We start from the raw sequence: 24331 nt of genomic DNA on the forward strand, positions 1-24331 counted from the left end.
CATTTTTTTACAAAATAGACATACATTACTTAAATAAACATAAATTTGTCTACAAAAAAAACAATTTTTTAAAAAAAGACCAAAGTTATCTATTTGTTAATTTAAATTGTTTTTTTAACAATTTAAATAAACTGTATTATGCATTATTATTTGTCAGGTGGTCAGACTAGACTAATTTAAATTGATTTCGATCTTGTGCAATGGAAAAATAAAAAATAAACAGTATTTTATACAAAAATATTTTAAATTGTTAACTTTGAGTAACAAAAAAATAAATAAACAATTAAAAATTCAAAAATCGGTTTAAAGATATCTCTTAGAAATTTTATCCTCTTTCATTTAAGACCAAGAACATCAAAATCCAATAAAATTTGTAGGCTCTAGACAATTTAACTAGACTATTTAACCCCCATACGGTTTTACCCGAGCATGCTCGGGGTGTATCTTTCGTTTATTTATTTAAAAAAATTTAATTCGAGAGTCATATAAATAAAACACTCAGTGTAATTTAAAGCTATACATAGTTGCGTACCCTTTAACGCCCAAATGGACAAAATTTTGGCATGAAGTTTGAGGACTTATTTCGGTACTTAAAAATCAATAGAAAAATTCACGAATCATCATTTCTTATGTTTTCATATGCACTCTATCGAATGGCGTTAAAAAAAAGTCAAAAATTTATAAACAAAAAAGTTATTAATGTTTTTTATAAAAAAAGTCCGATTTTTTTCCAATTTTTGTTTAATTTTTAATTTTTTCTACTATGAAATAGCGAAAAAATAATTCCAAATGTTACAAATAACGTGACATAGATATATAACCTAGAAGATAGGACTATAGAGAAAATTAAAAATTAAAATGGCGGCTCAAAAATGGAGTTTGAAGTTCAAATTTTTTTCAAAATTTGATTCGAAAGTACGAAATTGTTAAAAGTGTTTAGATCAGCTTGAAATTTGTTACTCGGGGGTTTTAGGGGTCGCTGATCACGAATCAGAAGTCCAATTTTCAAAATTCAAAATGGCGGATCCAATATGGCGGCTAATTTTTTTTAAAAACTAATTAAATTTGCTTGAAACTTGTTACTCGGGGGTTTTTGGGGTTGCTAATTATGAATATGAAATCCAATTTTTAAAATTCAAAATGGCGGATCTAATATGGCTGACAGATTTTTCAAAAATTTATTAGGTTAGCTTGAAATTTGTTTTTCGGGGGTTTTAGGGATCGCTGATCACGAATCAGAAGTCCAATTTTCAAAATTCAAAATGGCGGATCCAATATGGCGGACAATTTTTGTAAAAACTCATTAAATTTGCTTGAAACTTGTTACTCGGGCGTTTTTGGGGTCGCTTATTACGAATATAATATCCATTTTTTAAAATTTTAAATGGCGGATCTAATTTGGCCGACAAATTTTTAAAAACTCATTATATTAGCTTAAAATGTGTTACTTGGGGATTTTAGGGGTCGCTGATCACGAATCTGGAGTCCAATTTTCAAAATTTGAAGTGGCGGATCCAATATGGCTGACAATTTTTCTAAAAAATCATTAGATTCGCTTCAAACTTGTTACTCGAGGGTTTTTGGGGTCGCTGATTACGATTATAATGTCCAATTTTCAAAATTAAACATGGCCGCTTCAATATGACAGACAAATTTTTAGTTGAAATTTGATAATCACAATCTTTAGCCATTAAAATATTAAAAATATTTTTAATGTTTTCCAACTTTCACCGCGTAGAGGTAAACGTGAACTGATAAGTCTTTTTTTAAATTATTTTTTTTTTCGATTTAATATAGGTATTGATAAGTAAATTTAATCGAATTAAAACTATGAAAAATGATTTTTGAAAGGTTTTACAAGAGCTTCAAGCTGGAGATAAAAAAATTGTTTTTTTCAATTTGACCCTGAAATAAGTAATGATTAAAATAAAACATGCATTTCTATTTTTTTACCTTTAAATTCAAAAATTATAATAACAAATAAAAAGAAGAAAAATACATAAAAAAATAAAACAGTAAAAAAAATATATAAAATTTAAAAATAACAAAAAAGATTTTCCAGTTCACGTTTACCTCCACGTGGTGAAAGTTGGAAAACATTAAAAATATTTTAAGTATTTCAATGGCTAAAGAACGTGATTATCAAATTTCAACTGAAAATTTGTCGGCCATATTGGATCCCCATTTTAAATTTTAAAAATTGGATATTATATTCGTAATAAGCGACCCCAAAAACCCCCGAGTAACAAGTTTCAAGCAAATTTAATGAGTTTTTACAAAAATCGTCCGCCATATTGGATCCGCCATTTTAAATTTTGAAAATTGGACTTCTGATTCGTGATCATCGACCCCTAAAACCCCAGAGTAACAAATTTCAAGCTAATCTAATGAATTTTTGAAAAATTTGTCGGTCATATTAGATCCGCCATTTTGAATTTTAAAAATTGGATTTCATATTCATAATCAGCGACCTCAAAAACCCCCGAGTAACAAGTTTCAAGCAAATTTAATTAGTTTTTAAAAAAATCGTCCGCCATATTGGATCCGCCATTTTAAATTTTGAAAATTGGACTTCTGATTCGTGATCATCGACCCCTAAAACCCCAGAGTAACAAATTTCAAGCTAATCTAATGAATTTTTGAAAAATTTGTCGGTCATATTAGATCCGCCATTTTGAATTTTAAAAATTGGACTTCTGATTCGTGATCAGCGACCCCTAAAACCCCCAAGTAACAAATTTCAAGCTGATCTAAACACTTTTAACAATTTCGTACTTTCGAATCAAATTTTGAAAAAAATTTGAACTTCAAACTCCATTTTTGAGCCGCTATTTTAATTTTTAATTTTCTCTATAGTCCTATCTTCTAGGTTATATATCTATGTCACGTTATTTGTAACATTTGGAATTATTTTTTCGCTATTTCATAGTAGAAAAAATTAAAAATTAAACAAAAATTGGAAAAAAATCGGACTTTTTTTATAAAAAACATTAATAACTTTTTTGTTTATAAATTTTTGACTTTTTTTTAACGCCATTCGATAGAGTGCATATAAAAACATAAGAAATGATGATTCGTGAATTTTTCTATTGTTTTTTAAGTACCGAAATAAGTCCTCAAACTTCATGCCAAAATTTTGTCCATTTGGGCGTTAAAGGGTTAAAGTCAAATTAAATATGAATTAGTCAAAATTAATTTTAAAACAATTATAAATTTATTTCCTACAAAGTTTAAAAATAATTAAACTGTAGGAGGATTAACATCTAAGAAATTAAATCATAACATCTAGATAATATTTATTAGTATCTTTTCTTAATATCTAGTATACTCAAATTTTTAATATAGGGGAGAGGGCCCCAAGGTGGTCAGGGCCCTAAGGTGGTCACCCTAAGAAAATTTTTGTATATTAGTTAGTATCTTCAAATGAGCGGATGGGAAGAAGAACTCGATGTGACGCTCCGCTGCACGCTGTATTGTCAGTCAAGAGTTCCAAATGCCAATAAAATTAAAGTTTGAAATTTTGAATTTTAAAAAGTGCTACATTATAGAAAATAAAGAGGCGCATCTTTTTTTCCTTTGAATTTTTTTTATAGGACAATTAGTTTAAATAGTAAGTGCAAAAAACTAAAAAAATTTTATTTTCATTTTGCATTCAATTTTAAAACATAAATCATCGTAGTTAAGACAAATATTGATAAAATTAATCGGTATTTGATATACAAACTCGTTAGGGTCTATAGAAGACGATAACATATCAAAAAACTTAAAAATTATTAATTGTTTAATAATATTTAATTATTATTAATGATCTACCAGCAATCACATTTTCTTACCTTCGCCGACAAAAAGTCAGTGGGGAAGTTTCGAATTAACAGAACTTCCAGTAAGACATTTGTTCTTCAATGTATAAAGATGTTTTCTTAAAAATTTCAAATTGATTTATTGAAAAGTTTAGAAAATATCGAAGTTTAAACAAATTGCGCGTGGCGCGCTAGCGAGTCGCCGTGTATAGAGAATTATATTCTGTGTATAAATGATCTGCTTCTCATAACTTTTACATATACATTTATTTACTATCGCAAATAAATTGTTTTCAATTTATTTATATTGATAAATTAAAATTGATTTAATGTTTAAATTAATAAATTTTTACTAAATGAATAGAATAAAATATTAGTAGTTTTTGTTTGTTTGACCGTATTATATATTTTGTAGGATAATGAAAAGGCACCTTCAAATAAGGTGGACGATATATTATGTAGATTCAATTCTATCGATAAACATTTAAAATTTACTTTAGAGTTATCTAACAATAATAAAATTAACTTTCTAGATCTTTCCCTTTCAATTGACAGTAATAATTTTATTGAAACAAATTGGTTTCGTAAATCTATATGGACGGGCAGATATATGAATTTCTATTCACACCACCCTCTAAGTTATAAAATAGGTATTATATACACTCTAGTTGATAGGGCTATTAAATTGTCAGATCAACAATTTCATCTTGAAAATCTTAACATTGTTAAAAAAACATTGCTACTTAATGGATACCCAATAGATCTGTTAAATAGAAAGATTTCACAGAGGTATAATGCTCTTACCAATAACTTACATAGAAAAATAAATAACAACAATTTTCCAATTGAAAAAATTATAAGTATACCTTATATTCAAAATTTTGATGAAATATTTTTTAATATATTTAAACAACACAAATTTAAATTAGTTTTCACTAACTCTAATAATTTAAAAAACTGTATTTTTCCAAAATTTAAAGATCCAACAGAGAAATTTCAGAGAGTTGGATGTGTATATAAAATTCAATGCAAAGATTGTGATAGTTGTTATATCGGAGAAACCTTAAGACATCTTAAAACTAGAATAAAAGAACATAAACGATATGTCACTCACAACCAAAATATTAATGCTTTAACTAATCATACTTTTGATAATAAACATTCTTTTGATTTTGACAATACAAATATTTTACAAATTGAAATAAATAACTGGAAAAGAAAAAATTTGGAAATGTTCTATATAAAAAATAATACTAATAGTATTAATTATAGAACAGATATTGACAATCTAGATAAAATATACTATAATTTAATTACTTATTTTAAAACATAATTTAAAAAGTTTAATAACATAGAAATCTACTTTACCTATCATACCTGGACCCTAATACACAACCTAACCTCTCTGTCATAACTCTCTGTTCATAGAAGCACATTTTTTGCAAAAAATGTGTTTCTACAAAATTTATAAAATTAATTAAATTGTTTAATATAAAATGTTTTTTTTTAAAAAAATTTTTTTTTTACAATAAAAAAATTTTTTTCCTTTTCTATACTTGTAATGTTCTTCTAAAGGGTAAGAAACTTTTTCATTTTTTTTCACAAATTAAAACATAACCTCATAAAATCTTTTTAAATTAAAATTAAAACAATTTTAATTATTTTTTTCAGATATTTTAATCCTTTTTGAAATCTTTTTATGATGTGTCCAATATTTGGATAATTTTCTGTAAAATTGTTCATCCCCTGATGAGGAACCATATGGTTCGAAACTAGTCGGGATTATAAAATAAACATCATATAAAATAACCGTATCTAGGCCTTTTCATTATCCTACAAAAAAAGAATAAAATATTATTTATATTACCTATATGAATAAATATTTTTCTTATTAATTTGTTATTTAAAAATATTTTTATGTATAAAATTTTCAAATATCTATAATAATAATGTGGACAAGAAAATATTTTCAAACTTTCCATTTTCAATATTTAAATTTCTTATTTACAAATTATTATTGATAGTTCGTAATTATTTCGTTATTTACGTTACAAATTATTGTTAAAAATTTTTACGCTTTAAGAATGTGAAATATTACCTTTAAGGTTATTGTTAAAATATGTCATTAGAACGAAAAAGGAAATATTTATGATGCGTCAAAAGAAAAGTGGAAAAATTTAATTAATGTATATCTAGTATTTCATTATATATGTTATTAAAATGCCTTAACATTAGTTTGAGTTATTTATTAACATTTATTAGTATTTAAAAAATATTTTATTTATTTTTATTTTCACATATTAAAATGTGTTTAATTATAATAATTTAATATAAGGTTTCAATATTATATATTACATTTAAAAAATGTTTAAATAATTTTATTATTTATTATTATAAAAGTTCAATATAATTGAAAACAATTTATTTGCGATAGTAAATAAATGTATATGTAAAAGTTATGAGAAGCAGATCATTTATACACAGAATATAATTCTCTATACACGGCGACTCGCTAGCGCGCCACGCGCAATTTGTTTAAACTTCGATATTTTCTAAACTTTTCAATAAATCAATTTGAAATTTTTAAGAAAACATCTTTATACATTGAAGAACAAATGTCTCACTGGAAGATCTTTTAATTCGAAACTTCCCCACTGACTTTTTGTCGGCGAAGGTAAGAAAATGTGATTGCTGGTAGATCATTAATAATAATTAAATATCATTAAACAATTAATAATTTTTAAGTTTTTTGATATGTTATCGTCTTCTATAGACCCTAACGAGTTTGTATATCAAATACCGATTAATTTTATCGATATTTGTCTTAACTACGATGATTTATGTTTTAAAATTGAATGCAAAATAAAAATAAATTTTTTTTAGTTTTTTTCACTTACTATTTAAACTAATTGTCCTATAAAAGAAATTCAAAGGAAAAAAAGATGCGCCTCTTTATTTTCTATAATGTAGCACTTTTTAAAATTTAAAATTTCAAACTTTAATTTTATCGGCATTTGGAACTCTTGACTGACAATACAGCGTGCAGCGGAGCGTCACATCGAGTTCTTCTTCCCATCCGCTCAAATGTTTTTTGTTATTGTTATTATTTGAGAAGACAAAGATTTTAGTAAAGTTTTGAGGTAAATAGTCGTATGAGTCTCTTTGTAACGTGAACGTCGTAAAATTTCTGTTTTTAAATGATCGAGAAATTTTTTTCTCAGGGTGTTAAAATCATCGAAATTAACCATTTTAAATTAGTAAAAATCGTTAAAATTATCTTTATATATCGTACAATAATATTTCAAATAAATATAATTAATATTGTGCTTTAAACATTTTTTTTATTAACGTTTAAAAAATTGTGTCTTGGCCATAAGGTGGACACTTTTTTGGCCACAAGGTGGTCACTTTTGATTTTTTATAAAAATGTTTTTATACGCTATATTTATCAACATTTATCACTGTGAATGTGAATTTTATCAATTTTTAAGTTTTATGATGAATAATAATGAAATAGAATTATTTTCAAAATTTTACCTGTCTAATACATACACAAAAAGTATCATTTTTGACGAAAGGACAAAGTGCAAAAAAAATATGTAATATGTTTCTGTGATCCTGAAAAACAATTAATATTAAATAAACAACCTAATAATACGTTTTTACATTTTTTTAAAACTTTTTTAGTGAATTTTTGTATGGTGACCACCTTAGGGCCCTCTCCCCTACATTTTTCTCCATGTTTGTGCTGCATTTGTGATAAGGGGACTTTTTCTGGTTTAAGATTGACAAAAAACATTTTTTAAAACTTTTATTGTGAAAAAAATATAACCGTTTTTGCCAAAATGCTTTTTGGACCTTGCTTTACATTTCGTGGAAAGAATTTTAAAAACTTTTTGAAGCAAATTTAGTTACGTATCGCAGCTGTGGGTAGCGTCTTCCTAAAGGTACCTTTTCTCGAAATCTACCGAACCGATTTCAAAAAACCGATTCGATTCCTTATCTAAAATGTTAGGTAATAAACCTTTAAGATTTCTCATTTGTACTCTCCGTTTTTAATGTGGGATCCGGAATCCGGAATCCGGAATGCGGAATGTGAAATCCGAAATGTGTGATGTGAAATGTGGAATATGAAATGTGGAATCCGGAATGTGAAATGTGGAATTCGGAATGTGAAATACGGAATACGGAATGTGGAATCCGGAATGTGGGATCCGGAATGTGGAAACCGAAATTTGGAATGTGAAATCCGGAATGTGGAATCCGAAATTTGGAATGTGGAATCCGGAATATGGGATCCAGAATAAGTAACGTAATCGACCCCCTGAACTGCTTTAGAGGAAGCCAAAAAGGCTCTTTCGAGAAAGCAGTGGAAGTAAAGGCCAGAATTCTGAAGCCGGAAGGTAGTACCATAGTTTGGAAACAGGAGTTTCTCTGGACAAGCGCCAAAACCGTTTTTCTACGGTTTTGAAGAAATATAAGGGGCAAAATTTCTCAAGTGTACCAATGTCAAAATTGCAAGTTGTTGTATCGGGCTAATATTTTCACAGTATTTAGTACTATGTATGAGTACTTCAACCACCAAGTATTATGAAATTTTATAACAAATTGTAGAGGGGGGAGGGGGTTGAAGATTTTGGATAAGTATGAACAGTGAGTTTTCTAAAAAATCGTAGCTTCTATATAATAAAGCAAAAAAAATTTTGACCTATATGTTTTTGGTAGGTTTTTTCACGCTCTTTCAAATGGTAAAAATTTTTTTTTTAAATTTTCAAAATTTAACCCTTTTTTTTGAAAATTAAAATTTTTTTTGGTTTTTTTTTCAAGAAGGACCCTTTTTTTTCTTTTTTTTGTACCAAAAGAAAGCTTAAGATGTTTACTTTCAATAACTAAAACGAAAAAATGACGTTTTTTTTTGTTTTCGAATTATTAATTAATTAATTATTAAAAATTAATAAAAATTGAAATATTTTGCAACAAAATAAAGTTAACGCAATTCTGAAGTTACTACTGTAAAGCACTACAAAATCCGCATCCAACGAGTCCAATATGAAATATTTTGGATAAATTGACGTTTTTTAAATAAATATTTATAAAAATTAATTAACAAATGAATATCATTTATAAAAATAAAGATAAAGTGTTAGTTTTTTTTTACACAAATGTTTATACAATTCTACTTTTAAAAAAATGTATTCCAGTTATTTGCAACAATTGTTTAAATAAAATATTCATCACCTTATGCGTGTGTTGCGCTGCATAACTATCTTCCCGGCTTAATATTATTTCACATTTTTTATAGAATATTTTTTTATTTTTTACATTTTTGATGTAAGAAAAGATTATTTCTTTTTTATATCAATAATTTTTTATTATTTTAATATTATTTATTATTACTAAATTATTTTGTAATTAATTTATTAGGAATTACGTATAAATTTCTTGTTGATATTAAAATAATAAAAAATTATTAATGTAAAAAAGAAACCATCTTTTCTTACATTAAAAATGTAAAAAATAAAAAAATATTCTATAAAAAATGTGAAATAATATTAAGCCGGGAAGATAGTTATGCAGCGCAACACACGCATAAGGTGATGAATATTTTATTCAAACAATTGTTGCAAATAACTGGAATACATTTTTTTAAAAGTAGAATTGTATAAACATTTGTGTAAAAAAAACTAACACTTTATCTTTATTTTTATAAATGATATTCATTTGTTAATTAATTTTTATAAATATTTATTTATAAAACGTTAATTTATCCAAAATATTTCATATTGGACTCGTTGGATGCGGATTTTGTAGTGCTTTACAGTAGTAACTTCAGAATTGCGTTAACTTTATTTTGTTGTAAAATATTTCAATTTTTATTAATTTTTATTAATTAATTAATTAATAATTCGAAAACAAAAAAAAACGTCATTTTTTTCGTTTTAGTTATTGAAAGTACACATCTTAAGCTTTCTTTTGGTACAAAAAAAAAGAAAAAAAGGGTCCTTCTTGAAAAAAAAACCAAAAAAATTTTTAATTTTTAAAAAAAAGGGTTAAATTTTGAAAATTTAAAAAAAAAATTTTCACTATTTGAAAGAGCGTGAAAAAACCTACCAAAAACATATAGGTCAAAATTTTTTTTGCTTTATTATATAGAAGCTACGATTTTTTAGAAAACTCACTGTTCATACTTATCCAAAATCTTCAACCCCCTCCCCCCTCTACAATTTGTTATAAAATTTCATAATACTTGGTGGTTGAAGAACTCATACATAGTACTAAATACTGTGAAAATATTAGCCCGATACAACAACTTGCAATTTTGACATTGGTACACTTGAGAAATTTTGCCCCATAATAAAAATCCACTGCAGTTGTAGGCGATAATCTATTAATAAAATAATTTGTAAGTTTTCAAAATTTCCATTAATATTTTTTTATTTTTATTGCAATCAGTAATTTTTGAAAACATCGAAATAAATAAAATCTTATAATGAGTAAAAATTTCCGCCCAACAAATAATTTTACATTTTATTTTCAATAGGGGAGGGTAGGCTACATTGAACCGGGTATTTTATAAAGTCCAAGAACTAATAAAATTTTACTAATTTCGATCAGGTTTTTGTATCAAAATTAAGCTGAAGTACTCCTTTAGTTAATACACACGTTACAAACACAAATTATTATGATTAAATAATTAAATTTAATTTTTTTCTAACAAGTCACACTTTTCTTATTTTGAAGGATGTGTGTCTACATTGAACCACCTCTAATAAAACACTACAATTTACTTCAAAAATAATATTTCCACTTACACATTGTAAAAAATCTTATTTTCCACTCAAAAAAATAGAAAATTGTTATTTAATTGTTATTACTTGTTAATATAGGAGATTAATGTTAGGTAGGTAAAGTGACAGTTTGAGTTTATCTCGTTCACAATTGTGATGAAAGCATGTCTTCCAGTATTTTTCTTACTAATTAGTAGAGCAGACAATTTTACAACTCTTAAAATTGAAAATTCTTTGCTTTTTCGGGTGGTTCAATGATGCCGCACTCACTGTATTCACATGACATTCACAACAAAAATTGTTTATAATAAATTTGTGTAAGATTTAAAGTTCTTTATCACATCGGAATATTGAAGTTGACACCCTAAGCGAAATAAATCGCAAGTTTACTAATTTTTAAAACTTCCTATTTCAATAAAAAAACGTCATTATAATTCCACCAAATTTTTTGTTTTGTACGTGAAAAACAGTTTTTTTAGTTTTTCTTTGTAAATAATAAACCTACGTGCCCGAAATTTTTGGACATAGTTTGTTTCAGTAAAACTAACTTATATATTAAATAAGAAAAAATTTCACTCAGTCATTTCTCAGAAAATTGAAGTGGTTCACTGTTGACGCTGGTTCAATGTAGCCTACTCTCCCCTATACGAATATACATCTCCAAATTGAGAGATGAGATATTATCAATCTATCAAAGTCAGGTCATTTATTATAATGACAAAATTAAAAAAATTTTTGTATACATAAAAAAATACAATTAACATTTACCGAAAAGAGACGTTATAAAATTTTGTTCAATCAACTTTACATGTATACATTGCTGGACGAAGACTAATTAGACAAAATAAAAGCTAGTGATATAAATATCAACTATTCAAAAATAAATATATTATTGAAAGAGGTCAATGAACCAACATAACAGGCTGAACAATCTTTACATTTGATTTTATAAACGCAATTAGTCTTATTGTTTTTTTTTAGTTTTTGCCTTTTTTAATAAGTTTGTTACTATTATTTATTTTAGATATTGTAAATATATTGTTATCATGTAATAATTTGGTAGTTTTATAGTAAAGATGTTCTGAGTAAGGTAAAACAATTTTTTTGACATTATTGTAGAAAAGTTCTTTGTTCACTCGTCCTTCATTTATATTAATCATGTGAAGTCGTTTTCTTATAAATTTATCAATAAAATTCGAGAGATAGCTATTGTTTAAAAACAAATTTTTAAAAATTTTGATATTTTTTTCGTGAAAATGTTTTGGAATATAGTTAAAAAAAAGGTACCATTTCGTGTGATGATTACACAGATACAAAAAAAAAAGTTCTGATCTGGGGGTCTCACTATGTAGACTTTATGGTTTTTGGGTCGCTGAATCCGAATCCGAGGTCCATTTAACCCCATCAGATCAGGATTTTGACATAACTTCAAAAAACCAATATGGCGGACACATTTTTGAAAAGTTTATCGGATTCGCTTGAAATTCGTTACTCGGGGGTTTTTGGGGTCGCTGATTATGAATTTAAAGTCTGATTTCAAAAATTCAAAATGGCGGATCCACTATGGCGGACACATTTTTGAAAAGTTTATCGGATTCGCTTGAAATTCGTTACTCGGGGGTTTTTGGGGTCGCTGATTACGAATTTAAAGTCTGATTTCAAAAATTCAAAATGGCGGATCCACTATGGCGGACACATTTTTGAAAAATTCATCGGATTCGCTTGAAATTCGTTACTCTGGGGTTTTTGGGGTCGCTGATTACGAATCTGATGTCGGTCCTCTAAATCGCAGAATGAATATGAGCTTGTACTCCATGCTGTACTCTCTGCATCACAAAGCTATTCCATACCATGCGTTCCACAAAATATCATGATGGATTTTGAGTTAGGAATTATTAACGCTTGTAAAAATGTATTTCCTAATGCGCCTCTGTCGACTTGCTTTTACCATCTTGGACAATCAATATATCGACAAATACAAAAAAAAGGATTACAAGAACTATATAATAATGAAGAAGATCGCGAACTCAAAATCTGTACGCACATGCTTCTAGCTTTAGCTTTCGTGCCTACGCATAAAGTACAGGAGACTTTTGAACTTCTTGTAGATGAAGTACCTGAAGAGTTATTACAAGTTACGGATTATTTTGAGGAATTTTACATTGTTGGACGTCGTGCGAGAGGTCGACGAAAAGCTGTGGCACCACGATATCCACCCTCGCTATGGAATCAACACCAAGCAACGATGAGTGGAGCTCACAGGACGAATAATGTTAGCGAGGGCTGGCATAATCGTTTTCGGTTAGTAGTGGGAAAACATCACCCCGATTTATACTCAGCACTAAAAGAGTTCCAGAAAGAGCAATCAGAGTCTGAAACGATCGTTGCTGAAATTATGCTCGGAAGAACTGTGAGGGCAGGACCGAAAAGAATGTGGCTGCAGCTTCAACAACGAAAAAGAATGATTGTTTTAGAATACGAAGATTACGAAAGGGAAAATAAAGTTTTGGAATACCTGCGGACTTTAGCTCATACAATTGTATTATAATAAAATAATTTGGATTTTCGGAATTATTAATTTTCGGAAAATTTATTTCGTAAATTTGGATTCGGAAATTTTTTTTTCGGAAAATTATCTTTTCGGAAAATTAGATTTGCGGAAATTTTTTTTCGGAAAAATGACCGGGAACGGTTTTCTATTTAAATGAACTAAATTCAAAAGTATGGCTTGTAAATTCTAATTTTTATACTTAATTATTCAAACAAATTATTACCTAATATTTTTAACTTTTTAACTATTTAAATGAACTAAACTAAAAAATATGGCTTGCAAATGCTAATTTTTATACTTAATTCTTTAAACAAATTATTAATATTTTTAACTTTTAATAGAATCCACATACTAATTTACATTTTACCTTGATTTCTAAAACATTTTATTAAGAAATTGTAAGAATATGTAACTATGAAAATAACTTCCTTATATCTAATTTCAAATTTGTTTAAATAATTAAGTATAAAAATTAGCATTTGCAAGCCATACTTTTAAGTTTAGTTCATTTAAATAGAAAAAATTTCAGAAATAAAAAGAAATCAAAATTTTAATTTTTTAAAAATAAAATTTACCAAAAAACAATTAATTTGTTTAAACAATTGTTAAATATTTACACAATACCTTTTATTTTTGTATTTAATTATTTCCTGCGTAAAATGTTGAGAAATGTAAAAAAAATAAAATTTTGTTGGTTAATGTTGAAAAAAATTTACAATTAACAATAAAAAATTGTTTAAACATTTTAAAAATTTATTAAATTAGTACTGCATGTTTATTTCATTTGAAACTACATCATTTTCTGAGTATACATACCAAATTTTATAACGATTCGTTTATTCTGTTTCGAGATATTAATTTTTTAATAAAACACTACAAAAAACTTCAATTGTTTATAACAAACCCAGGCGCGAAAGACCAATGCTGACGATGGATTGAAGATTTATTGAGCCTTGAACGCCCAGCCTGGGTAACCCAGTGTTGAAGCAGTCTTTATACCACTGTCACTCAATGTTGATTCAGCATTGGACACCAATGTTCGTTCCATGCTCGATTCAAGACTCTGTCAATCTTCGTGAGTGAAGCTCAAACATCTGATCTTTATTCAAGCCTGAATCAATCTTGACAGTTTATTTATTGACGTGTGCACTTAAAAATATTAAATATAAATATTTATAAATTAATTAATATTAAAATATTTTTTATGATAATTTTGTATACTATTTAAAAATTATTATTAATTATTATTATCAAGATATCAATTGGTAAATAAATATTAATATTTATTTAGTGTATAATATTTATATCAATTATTAATTTATTAATAATAATGATTATTATTATTATTATTATAAAAAAATATTAAATTAAAAATAAATATTAAATATTATTATTATTATTATTATTATTATTATTATTAATTATATAAGATTCATATAAATAAAGTTAAATTATATATTATTATTTTTTTCTTGCTCAGTGTCAAATTATTGTTTTCAAAGTCCAAGAGTTTCGTTTGTCTGAAAAATTTTCAGTAAAAAAAATGTTCATTAGGGTGTAATAAATATTTATGCCTAGTAGTTTCACACTAGGATTAACTGTTTAGTAAATATGTATTATCAAAAAACTATTTTTTGTCAAACGCGTGCGATTAAACACAAATAACCTTGAGACTTTAGCATTGCCAACTTAAGAGTTTAACGTATGTGTTGAGTTGGTAATGCTGGAGTTTCAAGGTTATTTGTGTTTAGCTGCGCGTGTTTGCCAAAAAATAGTTTTTTGATAATATTTACTAAACAGTTAATCCTAGTGTAAAATTACTAAGCATAAATATTTATCACTACCTAATGAACATTTTTTTCACTAATACTTTTTCAGATAAACGAAACTCTTAATCTTTGAAAATAATAATTTGACACTGTACAAGAAAAAAATATATATATAATTTAACTTATAAAATTATCATAAAAAATATTTGAATATTAAATAATTTATAAATATTTATATTTAATATTGTTCAGTGCACACGGTAATAAAGAAAGTGAATATTGTATCAAGATTGACCGAGTCTTGAATCGAGCATGGGACGAACATTGGTGTCCCATGCTGAACAAATATTGAGTGACGCGCCGTATATACAGAATATACGGCGCTGGCATTGAAATAGTAGATTAGGCGAGGTGCCTTCCAGCCTTCTGTGGCCGAGCGGTTTAAATGCGTGCGTTTAGGACTTCCGGTATGCGTTAGGGGCGGGGTGCGTGAGTTCGATCCCACATGCGAGCGAATATTTTTCATTCTTTGTTTTAAGCGTTATATCTAATAATAAAATTGTGTGTTGTGTTGTGAATAAAAAATGTAAATATGTTTGTAAATAATATTAAAAAGTCTGCTGAAAAATCGAGAAAAAAATGTACCGATTAACAGAAAAATAGTTTTCTTTTACTAAAATTATTTTTTTAATATTACTATTTCAAATGACATTTATTGTTAGTAATATATTATTTATATGATAATAATATAATTATTATAATAGTAACTTAATGCCATTAAATTAACAAACGCATATAATATGAATAAAAATAATAACAATAATATTCATTACTATTATAATTATAATTATTACTATTATTATTATTATTATATACAATTCATATATCCATATTATATTGAATGAGCGCGAGAGACGCGTAAATTTGGGAACAGTGGAAGCAGCCTTGTTTCAGTCCTGCATTAGGGTTCCGCAGCATTGATTGAACATTGAACGCCAATCTACAACAAAGACTGGAGCGTCAGTCTTAAATAAGTGTTACATTATAGCTAGAAGCAACCTTCGTTCCGCCGTCTCACCAAGGCTTGATCAATGTTGACCAAGCCTCAACGAAGGTTCCGTAAAGCCTGAATCCAGCGTCAGTTCTCGCCTGGGAAGTAAAATTTAAATTTTTTGAAAAATCCTTCAAGGCATTTAATTATCTCATAATTATAAATATGTCTCAAAATTTGCTGTTACACTTTAGGAATTCTTACTCAAATATTTATCAATTATTATATAAATTATTATAAAATAATAATAGAATTATTATATAATTGTAAAAGGTGTTTTTTCAACTATTTTCTAAAATGGTACTGCTTTCCACTAACTTGACGATTAATACTATGAAATAATATTTTTATTTTCATAAAAATTTCTAAAGTTTGTCATAATTATAATTTTGTTATCGACTCAGTGAATAATTAATTTTTCTTTTTCTAGAATTGAAATATTTTTTTCCTTCATTTTCAATTTCCTTTTTTCCCAATATTTCCGGAAAAAATGACTTTAAAATTAGGATCGAAGAGAGATTGCATGTCTACTTTATATTTTTCTATCGGAGCATTATTCAGTAACTGCGGCTATATTCTCATAGTCGCACGCGGAACGAACCAAGCGGTGCTGTTGGCGGGTAATGCACCGATAAAGAGTGAATTGCAAAAATAATTACTTTAATCATTTCTCCGGAATTGTGTGAATTACATCACATAAATTCACTTGGTTCGTTAGCCTTCTCTCTCTCTCTCTCTCTCTCTCTCTCTCTCTCTGCTCTGCTCTTCTATATGACCTCGAAACAAATTACAAACATGGAAGTCATTCTCCCGCAATTTTCTGTTTCTTTGAATTGAGTTGTCGACCTCGACGAATTAATAAATGAAAAGCAGATTACATATTTAGGTATACCTGCTTACTTGTCTTCTCTCTCACACACAAGATGTAGTGCGGAATTGTGAAATTAGAAAATCTTTTACAACAGCGCGAAAAGAAGTTGAAGAGATTTTTTTTACCGTCCTCAAAAATTTTAAGTGCGACAGCTAATATGTGGTTTCTCGTACATATGTAATTTGTATTTCAATGCCGTGAGGAAAAAATTACCATCTCTTTTCGTGCAAATATAATAAGTAAACATTTGGTTTTAAACAGTAATAAATAATTATAAAAAAAATAATAATATTTTTCAAGTAGGGGAGAGTTGGGCAAACCCGGGTTATCGAAATTAATGTGCTTATAAAACTTTTGTCGATATTATATAAAATATAACAAGTAAAACATCTTTACAGGACCTATTATTACAGAATAATTTCCAATAAATTTTTTCAATTTTTTTGTTTACAATAACCTGTAAATGTTACATTTTGTTATGTAAATTAATGCAATCTGTGTCAGAAACGATTCCTATTTTTTTATATCATATTAACAAATTATTCTCTCTTAATTTGAATCAGTTAAAAATAACTACATAGTTTGTAAGTCAAAAGTCAGTCACTGATTCTGTTTGCACATTAAATGTCCAATGTGTAAAATGTAAACAAACCAAAAGGTAAACAAACCAAGCACTATAATCGCACTTTTGTATTAGCCATTTCTCCCACAAAGATTAATATTTTTTCACATTCTTTACAAAAATAGAAAATTGAAGTTTCAAAGTGTCCAAAAAAATCATTTTTGGCTATGAGCAATAAAAGGCAATGAGTAAAATAACTAATTAAGATGTCCTGTAAAATAGCATTTTTGACGCGTCCCGAAAAATAAACTGTTTGAGTATATCAACCGCACTGACGATGAAGAAGTCTCATGTCAGCGATTGGACCTTCAACATGTGAAAAGGGAAATTTTTCCCTTTCCTCCTTGAAATTACAAGAGAAAGGGTAAAAACTTCTTCATCGTCCGTGCGGTTGATATAGTCAAACACTTTAATTTTTCGCGACGTGAACTCTGTTGCTCGCTGCGCGTGCGCAGACCGTACCAAGGTCGCAATGATATCACCATGCGAAAATGCACATTTTGTTTTCGCCTATAACTTTGTTGTTTTCTCATGCTTTCAGCTATGCTAGGTATAGTTACCAAATTCAATACTTTAGTTTACCATTTCCATAAAGAAAATGTGAATTTATATTTATTTATACAAATGAGATGGTCGAAAAAATGCTTCACTATTCGGTCTATAATAAAGCATTTTTTCGACCATCTCATTTGCATAAATAACCATAAATTAACATTTTCTTCATGGAAATGGTAAACTAAAGTATTGAATTAGGTAACTAGACTTAGCATAGCTAAAAAAATGAGAAAATAACTAAGTTTCATTCAAAACAAAATGTGCACTTCTGCATGGTGCTGTCAATGCATTCTTAGTATGGTCTGCGCACGCGCAGAGAGCAACAAAGTTCATGTCGCGAGAAATTAAACTGTTTAACTATATCAACCGCACGGACGATGAAGAAGTTTTTACCCTTTCTCTTGTAATTTCAAGGAGAAAAGAGAAAAATTTACCCTTCCACATGTTAAAGGTCCAATCGCTGACATGGAACTTCTTCATCATCCGTGCGGTTGATATACTCAAACAGTTTATTTTTCGCGACGCGTCAAAAATGCTATTTTACAGGTCATTTTAATTAGTTATTTTACTAATTGCTTTTTATTGCTTATAGTCAAAAATGATTTTATTGGACACTTTGACACTCTAATTTTCCATTTTTGTAGAGAGTGTGTAAAAATGTTAATTTTTGTAGGAGAAATGGTTGTTAGAAAAGTGCGATTTTTGTGTTTGGTTTGTTTACCTTTTGGTTTGTTTACATTTCACAACTTGGACATGCCCTGATCGCCAATTTGATTGTTCTTTAAAAATTATATTTTGAACTATGTATTATTCACTCATCATCATTGAAATTATGATTTCGAAATCTGGTTCGTTGCTGAAACTTCAGCAATTGATGAACTTAAACCTTTTGCATTTTGCACTTATCATTTTGAAAATTAAAAATAACAAAGTTAATTTTTTCATAAAAAAACCAACATTTATTTCACTGAATTACATTGTTTCATTTGTAGTATTATTCACTCACTCACTCTCGAAAATCAACATTAGAGACTTGCCCTTTCAAAGGGAAGACGACAACTGATTGAAATGCGCAAATTCAATTCAAAAATGAGAAATATTATTCAGGGACGTAATACAAAATTAATTCTCCTTAAAACTAATTTTGTGGTTTTGATCATTATTTTACAGATTCAAATATAGTAATATTTTTACTGACCACTTAGTTAAAAATACTTGATTGTTAGTTAAAAATAATTGATATTTTAGTAGATTTTTTAACTGATTCAATTAGTTAAATTTAACAAAGAATTTATCTTCGAATTTATCTGATTATTTATTAGTTAAACAGTGATTTTTAACTGATTAAAATGTAACGAGTTCTGTTATAATTCCCTCAGGAATCGGTAGTTTTGTTTCGAGGCATCTAACTGTTGAGTAGGAGGTCAATTTACAAAAATTATTTAATATAAAACTAGCATGTAATCCCCGCTTTCTCGGCTCGTTTTTGAGACGCAAAGTATGTTTTTACTTCAGGCAGCAGTTTTACCATCCTAAGGACGAGAAAGTCCGCAAGCGGACGGTACTTTCTCGTCCTAGGAAGGTAAAACTGCACTGAAAAAAATACATGAGACATTTTCAACTACATCCCCTTAGTAGAGTAAAAAGTAATAAAACGAACTACTTTTTTAGTTAGTCTGGCTACTTTTGATACTTATTTTAACTGTTTTATGTTGTTAAAAATTATTAATTAAATTAATGTAATTTTATAGTTAACTTTGTAACTGCAGGTATGTTACAGAAATGACTACAGAAAGTAGTAGATTCTACACGGAGAGAAAAATCAAGCGTTTGTAGTATGGACAGTTAAGCTTATTTCGTAAAAGAATGCACATGCGCAATATGCGTAAAACTTCTGCTGTATTTGTATAAATTTCTACGTTATCAGCATAAAAGTTCTACCTGTAACGCATGGGACGTCAGTATACTACGATTGCAAGAGATCCATGCTTTTTTAGTATATGTTTCATGCAACTGAGGTATAAAAACATGCCTCTTTAGCAGGACGTTCATACAAAATTAGCATAGGAAGTCTCCATACTACAAACGCTTGATTTTTCTCTCCGTGTACTACTTAAAGTAGTTCGATAGACTAATTTTGTAGTAGTCTTTACTTCTTCCAGGAGTTAAATAATTTTCCATGTAATTTATGTTATAGGTTTTTATAGAAGATTAGCAACTGTGAAAAGTTGTAAATGCAACTACTTTAAGTAGTAAAATTAACTACAGTTATCAGTTGAACTGTGTCAGGAATGCCTTTAAGTATTAAGCAACTCATCGTAGCGGGCGAGCGTGGTTAGGTGGTTAGGTTATCGGTTTACGAATGTTAGGGTCGAGCGTTCAACTCCCGACGTTTAGAGATTTTTCTCCGTTAGGTATATAGACATTAAATAAATAAGGTATAGGTAAACAAAAGTGGGTAGGGGGAAATATAAAAAAATACAACTCGATAATATTTATAATAAATTATAAATAATTTTATTTTACCATTTTCAGTAGTTGTCTTTATTACTGAGTTATCTTATAGTAACTTTAACTACATATCAGCAGTTAATTCTACTGCAAAACTGTCATTGGTTCCTATTTAACTAAGAAAAGTAGTTAATGCAACTGTATTATTACTTCATTCAACTACATATCTGATAATTAATGTAAGTTCAAAATAATCTTTGGGGACTTATTGAACTAAGGAAAGTAGTTAAAAAGTAGTCAAATCTACTAAGAATTTTTTTCAGTGTGCTGCTTAAAGCAAAGCCATGCTTTACCTTTCAAAAACGCAACGAGTAGAGTAGAACGGGGTTAGGCAGCCAATTGCTTCTTATTTCTGCATAATTTTTTCAAATCGTGCGCTATTGATAATGTAGACTGCTTATGGTAGTTTACATTAGTTGCTAACAGATGGGCATTATTGCTGCAGCAGTTTAGCAGTGACAGTATCATTTATGGAAACAGACTTTTTAGATGTAACTTTTCTAAGAGTTATTTTTGTGATTTTAGTTAATTGAGTTACATGAATGAAATTCTTGTAAAGTGATTTTTAATGCAGAATTAAGTGCTGAAGACGATGTTGTTAATGGAATTGCGATATGTTTAATATTACGGGTTTTGTGAATGTTGTCTTAAAAAAGTACTAGTGGGGTTAGGCAGCCAACGCTAAATTTTTCGTCTTTTTGTGTTTATTTTATTGGTTCTTCTAAATGTTTTTTTTCCTACTCCCAATACATTTTAAACTTAACATTGAATTTTATAAACCTTTTTTTAAGAACAACAAATTAATATTTCCTTAAAATATTAAATTGAATTTAATTAATGTTATTATTAGAATATTATTCAAATGTAAATTTTTGAAGTTTACTAACAAAATAAAAGTAACTTAAGGACAACTACCTTATTATGTTTCACTAATTTTAACTTTAAGTTATGTTTTTTTAAATATTAAAACAGTTGGCTGCCTCACCCCACGTTTTTGCAAATATGCCAAAAACGTGGTCCTTTGGGAAAAGGGTTGTAGAAATTTTTAAGTGCAACCTACGTCAAAATGTTCTATGGCGATTTTTAGCTAAAAAGACAAGCTTTCTAACGCGATATTAAAATTGAAAAAACCTATTCAAATAACTGCCTCGCAAACCAAAATGTGCCGTCTTGGTTGCCTAGCCCCGTTCTACTCTAACCGGGGATTACATTCTCGTTTTGTATAATAAGATTGCGGTATTTCATAAAGCAGAATTGACCACTTACCTTGATATTTTACATTCGATAATTGATATATGTGTGATTCTTCAGGATGTGGTCACTTTTGACAAAATTACTTTTTAAGATAAATTTTTTTTTATAAGTCTTATCAATTAGTATTAAAATAAATTAATCAATAAGCATTTGAGCTTGAATTTATTTTTTAAGCCCTGAGTGAAGAATTTCTAAAATTATTAAGCGTCCTCACTGTAACTAGACGACTTAATTCTAAATGTGGAGGTTACGATATGGAATTTATAATTAAATACTTCAATTTAAATAAATTGTGAATGTTATACAGTTGTAGAATAAATAAAATAAATAATACCTGAACGTTCGAATAATACGTTGGAGAAACCTTTCTAAAAAGTTTCTTGCTTTTTTTTATTCTGTCAAATTAACATTTTAGAAGCGTTTCATGTTCCAGAAATGTTAAAAGTACGTTATTTGTCAAACATTAGACGGTTCAGGAACGTTCCTCGAACGTAAATGCTTTTATTCACACTTGACAGGAACCGGAGTTAACGAAACAAAGAAAATTATTCATTGTAAACGTAATACTAAATGAAATAAAATTTTGTTTGATATTTATATACCGATTTGTTATCTTTAACTAGCTAGATGGTTCATTTTATCCAAAGTTTAAAAAATCCATCATTTTAACTGGAACCGGAGTTTACACCTAAAAAAACACGCAACATAATAACTACACAGGTCCACAAAAAAAAAATCGATGAAAGGTTCCTTTGACCAAACATGGTGTATTATATGTATTTTGGGCCGCTGAAACCGAATCTGAAATCCGTTTGGCTCCATCACGTCAGGATTTTTTCCTAACCTCAAAATACATGTCGGATTTTGCGTGATAGAAATTTTTTTTTAAATATTTACGGATTTAGCTTAATTTTGGGATAGAGGGGTTTTGAGGGGTCCCTGGTTACGAAATTAAAGGCAAATTTTCAAAATACAAAATGGCGGATCCAATATGGCGGTCAAAATTTTCAAAAAATTCTTCAATTTTCAAGAAATTCTTCAATTTTTATAAAATTTTATATCACGGGATTTTTGAGGTCACTGATTACGAAATTAAAGGTAAGTTTTCAAAATACAAAATAGCGGTAAAAAAAAAATTCTTGAATTTTCATTAAACTTGGTATCTAGAAGATATAGGGCCGCTGCCCACAAATTACATCGTGAGCCTGCAACCAGGGCACCTCCACGTGGTGACGGCGAGCAACGGAGTTGTTCCGTGATCCGGCTCCCTGCATCACGCTCCTTAAGGTGAGTCTGCAATGGGTTTAGTTGTACGTGTAGCTGACACTAATCCCATTTTAGACTCACCTTTACGCCGTCATGGTAGGCATACGAAAAAAAAGAACGATGCAGGGAGTCGGAACCCCAGTATCGACGGCTGGACAGGGTAAGAAAGCGGGCCCGCAGGCGTCGTCATCAAGCAACCGCAGCTCTACATTGGTGGGTGATCTGATTTCAAAATCACAGTTAGCGAGCTCAAAAACTCACAGACACTAAGTTTTGTAAAAATCCGACAGCCATATTGGATTTGCGATTTTGTATTTTAAAAATCTGACTTTAAATAAGTGATCAGCGACCCTAGAAACCCCTCAGTACAAAGTTTTATGAAAATTCAAGAATTTTTTTTCTGACCGCCATTTTCTATTTAAAAAATTTACCTTTCATTTCATAATCACTGACCTCGAAAATCCCTCGATACAAAATTTTATAAAAATTGAAAAATTTCTTGAAAATTAAAGAATTTTTTGAAAATTTTGACGGCCATATTGGATCCGCCATTTTGTATTTTGAAAATTTGCCTTTAATTTCGTAATCAGGGATCCCTCCCCGTGTAGAAATTTCGCTGGGGCCCTGATCAGGGCCGGATAGGGCCGACCTATTAGGGAATGAAACGCTGCGCCCGATGTGGCCCTGATCTGGAAATCCACATTTTCTTGTCGCCCCGATCTGGACCTGATCGGGCGCGGCGTTTCATTCCTTACTAGGGCCCTAGTAGGGTAATTTCTACACGGGTCAAAACACCTCTTTCCCAAAATAAGGCTAAATCCGTTAATATTTTTAAATTTTTTTCTGTCATGCAAAATCCGACATGTATTTTGAGGTTAGGAAAAAATCCTGACGTGATGGAGCAAAACGGACTTCAGATTCGGTTTCAGCGGCCTAAAATACATATAATACACTATGTTTGGTCAAGGGAACGTTTCATCGATTTTTTTTTGTGGACCTGTGCTATTATTATCATAGTTCTGAGTTTAACAATTGCATTTTTTCACATGATTCAAGCATAAATATAATTTTTTAACTTAAGGTATTAGTCGCGCAGCTGGCTCTGACCAAAAGTTTACCGGGCCGCTTACAAGAGTGGGGCAGTGAGAGTGAGAGAGACAGTTTAATTCCCCACTCTATTCGTTCGTTTTGAAAGTTCATAAAATTTAATTATTTTTTTAACTTTCTGTCAATATATTTATAAATTGGTGCGGTAAAAAAATGTCATGTTTTTTTATTAATTTGTTTCATCTA

General features: G+C 28.6%; 1 protein-coding gene and 1 long non-coding RNA gene across 5 annotated transcripts in view; both read left to right on the plus strand.

The window, feature by feature from the left end:
• The window catches only part of LOC122509910, a 551972-nt gene that overhangs the window by 344604 nt on the left and 183037 nt on the right, over nt 1-24331 (plus strand). The gene's annotated exons all lie outside the window — the stretch shown is intronic.
• Nucleotides 4723-5634, plus strand: LOC122509935. Its single transcript, XR_006302391.1, has 2 exons — nt 4723-5376; nt 5472-5634. It is a non-coding gene; the product is annotated as an uncharacterized LOC122509935 (long non-coding RNA).

The sequence above is a fragment of the Leptopilina heterotoma genome, unplaced genomic scaffold (genome assembly GCF_015476425.1).
Source record: "Leptopilina heterotoma isolate Lh14 unplaced genomic scaffold, ASM1547642v1 Lhet_12, whole genome shotgun sequence".
Lineage (NCBI taxonomy): Eukaryota > Metazoa > Arthropoda > Insecta > Hymenoptera > Figitidae > Leptopilina > Leptopilina heterotoma.